Source organism: Rutidosis leptorrhynchoides, chromosome 4, assembly GCF_046630445.1.
Source record: "Rutidosis leptorrhynchoides isolate AG116_Rl617_1_P2 chromosome 4, CSIRO_AGI_Rlap_v1, whole genome shotgun sequence".
Taxonomy (NCBI): Eukaryota; Viridiplantae; Streptophyta; class Magnoliopsida; order Asterales; family Asteraceae; genus Rutidosis; species Rutidosis leptorrhynchoides.
The window spans coordinates 190,897,784-190,907,206 of record NC_092336.1 but is presented as its reverse complement, the minus strand read 5'-3'; positions in this window follow the sequence as shown (position 1 = coordinate 190,907,206).

Below are 9,423 nucleotides of genomic sequence, written 5' to 3'. Positions count from 1 at the left end.
GCTTTTATAAATGTTTTACGGAATAGACACAAGTAATCGAAACTACATTATATGGTTGAATTATCGAAATCGAATATGCCCCTTTTTATTAAGTATGGTAATCTAAGAATTAGGGAACAGACACCCTAATTGACGCGAAACCTAAAGATAGATCTATCGGGCCCAACAAGCCCCATCCAAAGTACCGGATGCTTTAGTACTTCGAAATTTATATCATGTCCGAAGGAGGATCCCAGAATGATGGTGAAAGGATCCGTTCATATACATTATAAATGATTCACAATAGTTGATTACATCGCGAGGTATTTGACCTCTATATGATACGTTTTACAAACATTGCATTCGTTTTTAAAAGACAAACTTTCTTTACATCAAAAATTGACGGCATGCATACCATTTCATATTACATCCAACTATAATTGACTTAATATTAATCTTGATGAACTCAACGACTCGAATGCAACGTCTTTCAAAGTATGTCATGAATGACTCCAAGTAATATCCTTAAAATGAGCTAATGCACAGCGGAAGATTTCTTTAATACCTGAGAATAAACATGCTTTAAAGTGTCAACCAAAAGGTTGGTGAGTTCATTAGTTTATCATATTCAATCATTTCCGTAATAGTAATAGACCACAAGATTTCAGTTTCTATAAATATCCGTACACTCGCGAGTGTATAAAAGTATTCTATAAGTTGTAGGCACCCAGTAACAAGCCTTAACGTTCATGTTTTACCCTCTGAAGTACACCAGATCAGGTGTGTTTAAAATAACCTCTAAGTACTAAAGCATCCCATAGTCAGGATGGGGTTTGTCAGGCCCAATAGATCTATCTTTAGGATTCACGCCTACCGTACATAGACAAGTAGTTTAATGTTACCAAGCTAAGGGTATATTTATGGTTTAAACCCACATAGAATTAGTTTTAATACTTGTGCCTATTTCGTATAACATTTATAAAACAGCGCATGTATTCTCAGCCCAAAAATATATATAAAAAGGGAGTAATGAAACTCACCATACTGTATTTCGTAGTAAAAATACATATAACGTCATTTAACAAGTGCAAGGTTGGCCTCGGATTCATGAACCTATATTAATTATATATATTTATATGTTGGTCAATATTTGTCTAACAATTTTTGGTCAAGTCATAGTGTACCACAATCCTAATGCTCGAGACTAATATGCAAAAGTCAACAAAAGTCAACTTGACCCAAAATGACTTCTAAAATTTATACGTGTTTATTATATAACTTAACTATAGTCGTTTTATATATTTAAATATATTTATTAGATTTTATAATAATAAAAGTCATTTAATAATAAAAATTTATATTAACGTTTATATATGATAAAATATACTTTTATATATCTTAAGTAGTAAAATTTATAAAGTTCACTTAATATCTTAAAACTATAGTGGTAAGTATTATTAATGTAATTATATTACGCGTGGTGAAAAATATCTTTGTATCCCCTATTTATTTGATAAAATAATATTGATCATAATAATAATAAGTAAAAGTTGTATTATTTTGTAATAATAATTATTATTATTCTATAACAATATTTATATTTACTAAAAATGTTATTATGATAAAATGATAATACTAACATAATAGTAATAATGATATTTTATAATAACAATGATATTTCTATTAAAATAATAACGACGATAGTAATAATAATCATTTTAACAATAATACTAAAATTCAGTTGACTATAACTTCAAATCCGTTCATCGAAACCATTCGATATCTAAATGAAAAGTTCTTAATTTTTTCGCTAGCTTTCCAATGACATGCATATCATATACCCTATCTCAGTAGCATATGTATCTAATTCAGGATTCAACAAATCTATCTAAGGACAATATCGAATGTACAAGCATGCATAATCCTATATACTCGAGCACTAGTCAGGGATACACTATTGAAATATAAAAGTTAAGTTATGAGTGCTCACGTATCAATATTGAGATTCAATATTGCAGGAAAGTACGTAGACGAAACGAAAATGATAAATGTTAGGTTGACCTCACGAGCAATACCCTCGATCAATACCCATAACCTCCATAGCTATAACCCATAATTTCCTTAGCTCTATCCCGTTTGAAAACTTATTTTAAAATCGTCTGAATATAACTCCGTCGTAGTATTTTATGTATACTAATAATATCTTGAAATAATACAAAGAAAATATATATGTGTAATTCGATTGAGAGACTTTAGAGAAATATATTTTCAAGTTTCTATGAAATAATAAAACCTATTGAATTCTATTTATAATAGATTTTTGAATTATTAAAGTGAATTATTAAAGTATGAATTATTAAAGTGAATTATTAAAGTATGAATTATTAAAGTGAATTATTAAAGTATGAATTATTAAAGTGAATTATTAAAGTATGAATTATTAAAGTTAAAGTAAAGTAAAAGTAAAGTAAAGGTAAAGTTAAAGTATAGTAAAAGTATAAAACTATGTACGTATAATACGTGTATAAATATATAATATTAATTTAAATCGTTATATATATTTGATAAAATAAAATATAAATATCGTTATTTTATCATACTAGTTAAGTAATGAGTGGTCAAAAAGAATAGATTTCTTAAATCACAGTGGACCTCATAACATAGGCCCGTAATCATATCATAATGTATCTGATAATTCAATCATTTGATATTATCTCTTAATTCTGTCAATAAATATATCGAAACAAATACGTTCATGTAAAGTATCATATATCTAATACTTTGTTAATGTTTTCGGTTAATATTATATATTATATATACATATCTATATACACATAATTGTTCGTGAATCGTCGAACACGGTCAAAGGATAATTGATTACATGAATGTAGTTCCAAACTTTTTGAGATTCAACATTACAAATTCTGCTTCGTGTCGGAAACATATAAAGGTTAAGTTTAAATTTGGTCGAAAATTTTCGGGTCGTCACAGATGGGGATATTCTTATATGCATATTGTGAATGTCGGTTACCAGGTGTTCAATCCATATGAATGATATTTTTGCCTCTATGCATGGGACGTATATTCAGAAGAAATGAAAATCTTGTGGTCTATTAAAATGATGGGAATGATTATTTATGTTAAACTAATGAACTCACCAACCTTTTGGTTGACACTTGAAAGCATGTTTGTTCTCAGGTACGAAAAAAATCTTCCACTGTGCATTTGCTCATTTTAGGGATATTACTTGGAGTCATTCATGACATATTTCAAAAGACGTTGCATTCGAGTCGTTGAGTTCATCAAGATTAATATTAAGTCAATTATAGTTAGATATATTATGAAATGGTATGCATGCCGTCAACTTTCGATGTAATGAAATATTGTCTTTTCAAAAACGAATGCAATGTTTGTAAAATGTATCATATAGAGGTTAAGTACCTCGCGATGTAATCAACTATTGTGAATCGTTTATAATCAATACGGACTTCGTCCGGATGGATTAGGACGGGTCCTTTCATTATACATTTGAGTAATTTGGTCATTTGCTTCTATAAATCAACTCCTCGTTGTTTATTAAAATATATTTAATAATATCGAAACGTTTTATATCTAATTCAATTCTATGCATTATCACGTTGTAAAATATATATTTTCGTTTAGAAAAATATAAATTTGTATATAATATTTATTTATCAAACGGAACAATAAATGGGTGTTACTATTGTTTACAAAAATAATTTCGAACCTTAATATATATATACAATATATATAAATACTTTTTCTATACACGTTGCAAGTTATTTATATATCAAATACAGTTAAAAAGGAAAGATTTCTTAAATCAAGGTGAACCCCTCAACAAAGACTTATTACAATACTTACGGGATTTATAATTGTTGAAATATCTACTAATCCAATCGTTGGTATTATCTTCTTATTCTGTAGATGAATATATTAAGCATATATTGAGACAAATACTTTTAATGTAAAATATTATACATTTAATACTTTGTTAACGTTTTCAAGTTATAATATATATATATACATATATATATTCATATCCATTTATATATTCGTTCGTGAATCATCGAGCATAGTCAAAAGGGTAATTGAATATATGAACATAGTTTTAAAATTTTCGAGACTCAACATTACAAACTTTGCTTTTCGTGTCGGAATCATATAAAGATTAAGTTTAAATTTGGTCAAAAAATTTTGGGTTGTCACAGTACCTATCCGTTAAAGAAATTTTGTCCTGAAATTTGATTGGGATGGTCATGGCTGACAATAAGTATGTTTTCATGACGCATACGAGCTGAAAATTAGAGTTTTATCATCATCGAGTAACATAGACAAACAATTTGATTTTGTGAAGAGTACGAGTGAAGCTATCACAAAAGAGTGAAATGAATAAATGTAGATTCGTCATATCTTTTGACGTAGATAGGATTGATTTTTGGATTTCAAGGGATTTAGAGAAAATTTTCGTAATAAGATTTGATTCTTCGATAATTAAGGAAATTAGGATCTTCTTTGATTAAATGCGATAACCTGTTTTGATTGCTCTGTCGGATATGTCACTATAAATCCATTCTCTTCGTTTTCTTATTTCCACAACTCACACCCTCTATTCTTTCTCCTTCAATTCATACTTTGAATCATTCGTCATTATGCTACATCCAGTTCTGATCCTTGATATACTCCTAACTTTCATATCTGTCATTCTTCTCTTTCATCTACCACCGGAGGATTTTATTTATTTTTATTATTACCTTGGGGTTATAGTAATTTTAATTCTCCCGTGCCTTTACGTGGCAATACGTATTGATATGCACGGTTTGTAATTTATGTGTTGTTGTCGAGCTTTATACTTTCTTTTATATCCAAGAGTTCCATACTTTTGTCTCCTCTTCCCGACTTCAAGTCAAGCGAATAATGGTCCAGAATTTGTACGTATGGATTTGAAATGAACATAGTTAATTTGAAATGAACATAGTTAATATTCTAAGAAGGAAATTGTAATGGCACGATTTTGATTTGTCAAATTACTAGAATATCCAGAAAAGACCGAATCATCAAGAAAATATTTTCTTGATATTCTTAGAGGTTAAATAGAATACCAGAGTCGTGTAACATGGCACATGATGACGGTATGGTCTGTGAATCGTCATGTCCTATTTAGAAACTCATCATGACTTACTGTAATATAATCATGTTGATCAAGTGTCATTATATTATACTAACTCATGCTTCAATTCCCAACACTACTTCAAAAACATTCATATTTTAAACTTGAAGGTTTCAGAATTTAGAAACTAAAATAGTTTATTTTATGATATAATACAGATGGTGCAAAGAGATAAATTATTTCAGATAAGAATAATTTTGGAAATATCTTCAGAAATATGGAGGATATTTATAATGAAAGATACGATGATATCTTAAAATTTCTAATATCAGAGGATGATGAAGAATATTGTCCGCAAGGGTTTAGAGTCAGGAGCAAGGTATTCGTTAATGACTTTAGCAGATACTGAATCATTTGGATTCTTTGAAGGCAGGTTTAGTCTTTGTGATTTGTCCACAGCCTCCTTCATACTTTTCTCAATTCATTTTCCAGTTCCAAACCTTCTCTTTTTCAGAGCTTTGCCAACACACTATTCTTTATCATCAAACTTTTTGCTGTTAAGGTCGTTTACAGTTTTTGCTGCTTCATCAGCATCTTTCGAATTTCGCAGTTTAGGGTGTTTTTCAGAAACTTCACATTCAAAGTACGTAAGTATAGGAGATAGATGTTATATTCACACATATAACTGTTGGAGTGGACATGCTGCGAGATTTCAAAATACTGATTGTTGATTCCCAGTAATTGGCAAGACAATTCTTGTTATAAGATGCAGATGAGTAAATGATGGGGTTTCGATAAATATAATGATTTTTCGGAAAGTCAAAGATCAGTGAAGTTGTTGGTAAGTTTATTTGTGGTGGAACATAAACGGTTCCCCGGTAATGATGGCGAAAGGGGCAACGTATATATCAAGGTTATAATAAGGCTGTTTCGACTGAAGAATTGGGACTGTGACAAAACTGACTACTTTGTAAAGGGATTGCAAAGTTATTTTAACTAATAAATTCTAAAGGGTCTAACATGGATACGTGTTAAACTATGACTTTGTTTCAAGAGTTTTTCAGGTACATAACTGTGGGTAACATGTGGTTGGATCATCATCTCGATTGTTCATTATTTGAAGTGTCTTCAGGAATTTCGAAGGGTTTGAACACCGATCATAATCGTTAATATACATATGATGTTCTAACACAGTTTTGAAATCAAAATACAGTTTTGAAAGATGTAGAAATCTAAAAGTGATGATATCGGTTATATCTCGCCTTGGATTCTGATATATTAAAATCAGAATATGTAATTGAATTTGAATGAGTATGGTTGTTTTGATTTCTATGAAAGAATATATCTAGTTGTGAAAGTAGTGAGTATAGTTGATGATTTGTTGAATCAGAATTGAAGAATGTAACATATTAATTGTGAATTTATATATATCTTTTGGGTATTACCTACCCGTTAAAATATTCTCCCATTAACAGTTTGTACAAAAGAATTTTTAATTACAATCTTTATGAAAATATACCTACATATATATTTCTTTAGATGTAATCATGGATTTAATAATATTAATCTCATCTGGTTTTCGATTAGGACTAGAATATATAATCTCTAAAACTTTAGATATTACATAATCGCCATAGAATATTTCTTCAATGAAGTTATGAATCAATACTTCATCGTTTGTTGTTGGTATTCCTTGGTATCTATGGTGCGTATGATGTTGATGCCCGAGGTACAGATTGTGATGTTGAAGTGTGGGATGCGGATGTTATTGTTGGTGGTGGTGATGGTACTGTTGGTATTGCTGATGGTGGTACTGTTGCTGCCGGTGCTGCTGCTTGTAACCTTTGCACCATATTCTCCAAAGCCACTACCCGAGCGCGAAGCTCGTTGACTTCTTCTATTACACCGGGATGATTGTCGGTTCGAACGAGCGGGTGAATGAGATCTAGAATTTGAGATAGTATATAATCATGACGAGATACTCTGGAAATAAGAGAGAAAATGGTATTACGAACAGGTTCGCTGGTAAGTGCTTCAGGTTCCTCGCCAAGAGGGAAATGTGGTGGATGGAAGGGATCACCTTCTTCTTGTCTCCAATGATTAAGTAGACTACGAACCCATCCCCAATTCATCTAGAATAGATGATGGCTAATTGGTTGATCCATTCCGGTTACACTGTCTTCGGAGTTCAGGTGAATATCCATATTGGAATAGCTGTCGGAGTTTAAGGAATTTGAACTAGATACGTGATCCATCTTGTATAATCAGGGAATTGATTTTGATTTGAGATAGATTATAGGATTTAGTTTGGTATTCTCTGATACATAATTTACATATGTATATATAATACCAAAATCCCATAAGTTACGGAGAAATTTTCGAAAAGTGTAAGACAGAGTTTACTGTAATAGATATGCTTAAGATACGAAATTTGTTCATACACTATCTATGCAATTAATGCAGTAAAATGTGTCTTAGGCTTAAGATGATAACAGGTAATTTCTGACAAGAAATGATAAGCAAAACTTGGTAAAAACGGATACGGTCATAGTCCAGACTCACTAATACATCCTAACAATTACCAGTTAAACACACTAATGCAAATTCTGGTTCCCTATGACCTCAAGCTCTGATACCAACTGTGATAACCCGTCCAAATCCCTTTGGACGAATACATCATTCATCGATTTCGCAGTGAGGTACAGACCTCTATATGATACATTTTGTAAACATTGCATTCTTTTGAAAAGGCACACCATAATTGAATATCAAATTCCAAGGTTTTTGACGTTTGATAATTTCTACATATAGACAATCACTGTAATTAATAGTTTACAATACTACATCCGTTGATAATGCAGTCAAAATAAGATACATGGTGATGATTTTGTGAATGCAACGTTTTCTCGAATAACACATGTATGACTCCATGCACATAGCTTGTATAACGTATAAGCAAACAGCGGAAGACTTCTAGGAACCTGAGAATAAACATGCTTAAAAGTGTCAACACAAAGGTTGGTGAGTTCATAGTTTTAATGTTGCGCATAATCTGTATATAAAGGTGGATCACAAGATTTCAGTTGTTTCATCCAGAAACGTTTATCAAATTATTCTACAAGATTGAGCACCCTGGTAACTAAACTTTAACGTCTATATAATAAGTACCCATGTTAACATACATGCAACCAACATGTACAATACACGCAATCCAACGTGTACTAAACTCAAATAGCATACGCCTGTTTTATAGTTCAGGCTAGGGTTTCTATACCTGGAACAGACGGGGATGTCAAGCCCTATGGATCCATATACTACTACTCGCGCCCACCAGTTCTTATAACCGGCAGTTACTAGTTATCAAAGCTAAGGGATTTTCGGTTCAAACTCAGTATAGAATTTAGTATGTACTTGTGTCCATTGTTTTTAAAATAAAGTGCATGTATTCTCAGCCCAAAAATATAGATTGCAAAAGCAATTAAAAAAGGAGCAAATGAAACTCACCTTAGCAGCACATAAAGTCATTCACCGAAATGTGATCGAAACTCGGAATGCAAAATAATCGTAGATCTCAACCTAGAGGATATATGTTGGTCAATACATGTCTAACAAGCTAGGTTGGGTCATAGTGTATCACAATCCTAATGCTCGAGACCGACATGCGAAAGTTAACAAAAATCATTTCAAAAAGTCAATTTGACTCAATACTATAGTTGAATGATCATGGCAATCGAAACATTTTAACATTTCACATAGTTTTCCAATTCTTGTAAAATTAAACTATAGTTTTTATAAGGCTTTAAAATATGATAAAACAGTCAATTTTGACAATTGTTTAACAAAACGAGACGTGCCTTATATAAGGATTCATTTACTTGGCTGGTAATATATAAAAATCCACTTTATCAATCTCTTAGACAAGTTGTTTAAATATTAATTTACAGTTTCAAACATAATTTCAATTAAAGTCAACCATAATTCAGTTGACCATATCTTTTAATCCGTTCATCGAAATCACGTGATTTCTAAATGAAAAGTTAATAATTTTTCGTCAGCTTTCCAAAAACATGCATATCATATACTTTATATCAGTAGCATATGTATCAAATTCGTGATTTATCATAAACTATCTAACGACAAAATTAAAGCATACAAGCATGCATAAACATCTATACTCGAGCATTAGCCATGGATACACTATTAATATATAAAAGATAAGATATTAATGTTCACGTATCAATATTGTGATTCAATATTGTAGGAAAGTACGTAGACGCAACGAAGATGATAAACACTAGGTTTGACTTGCGAAC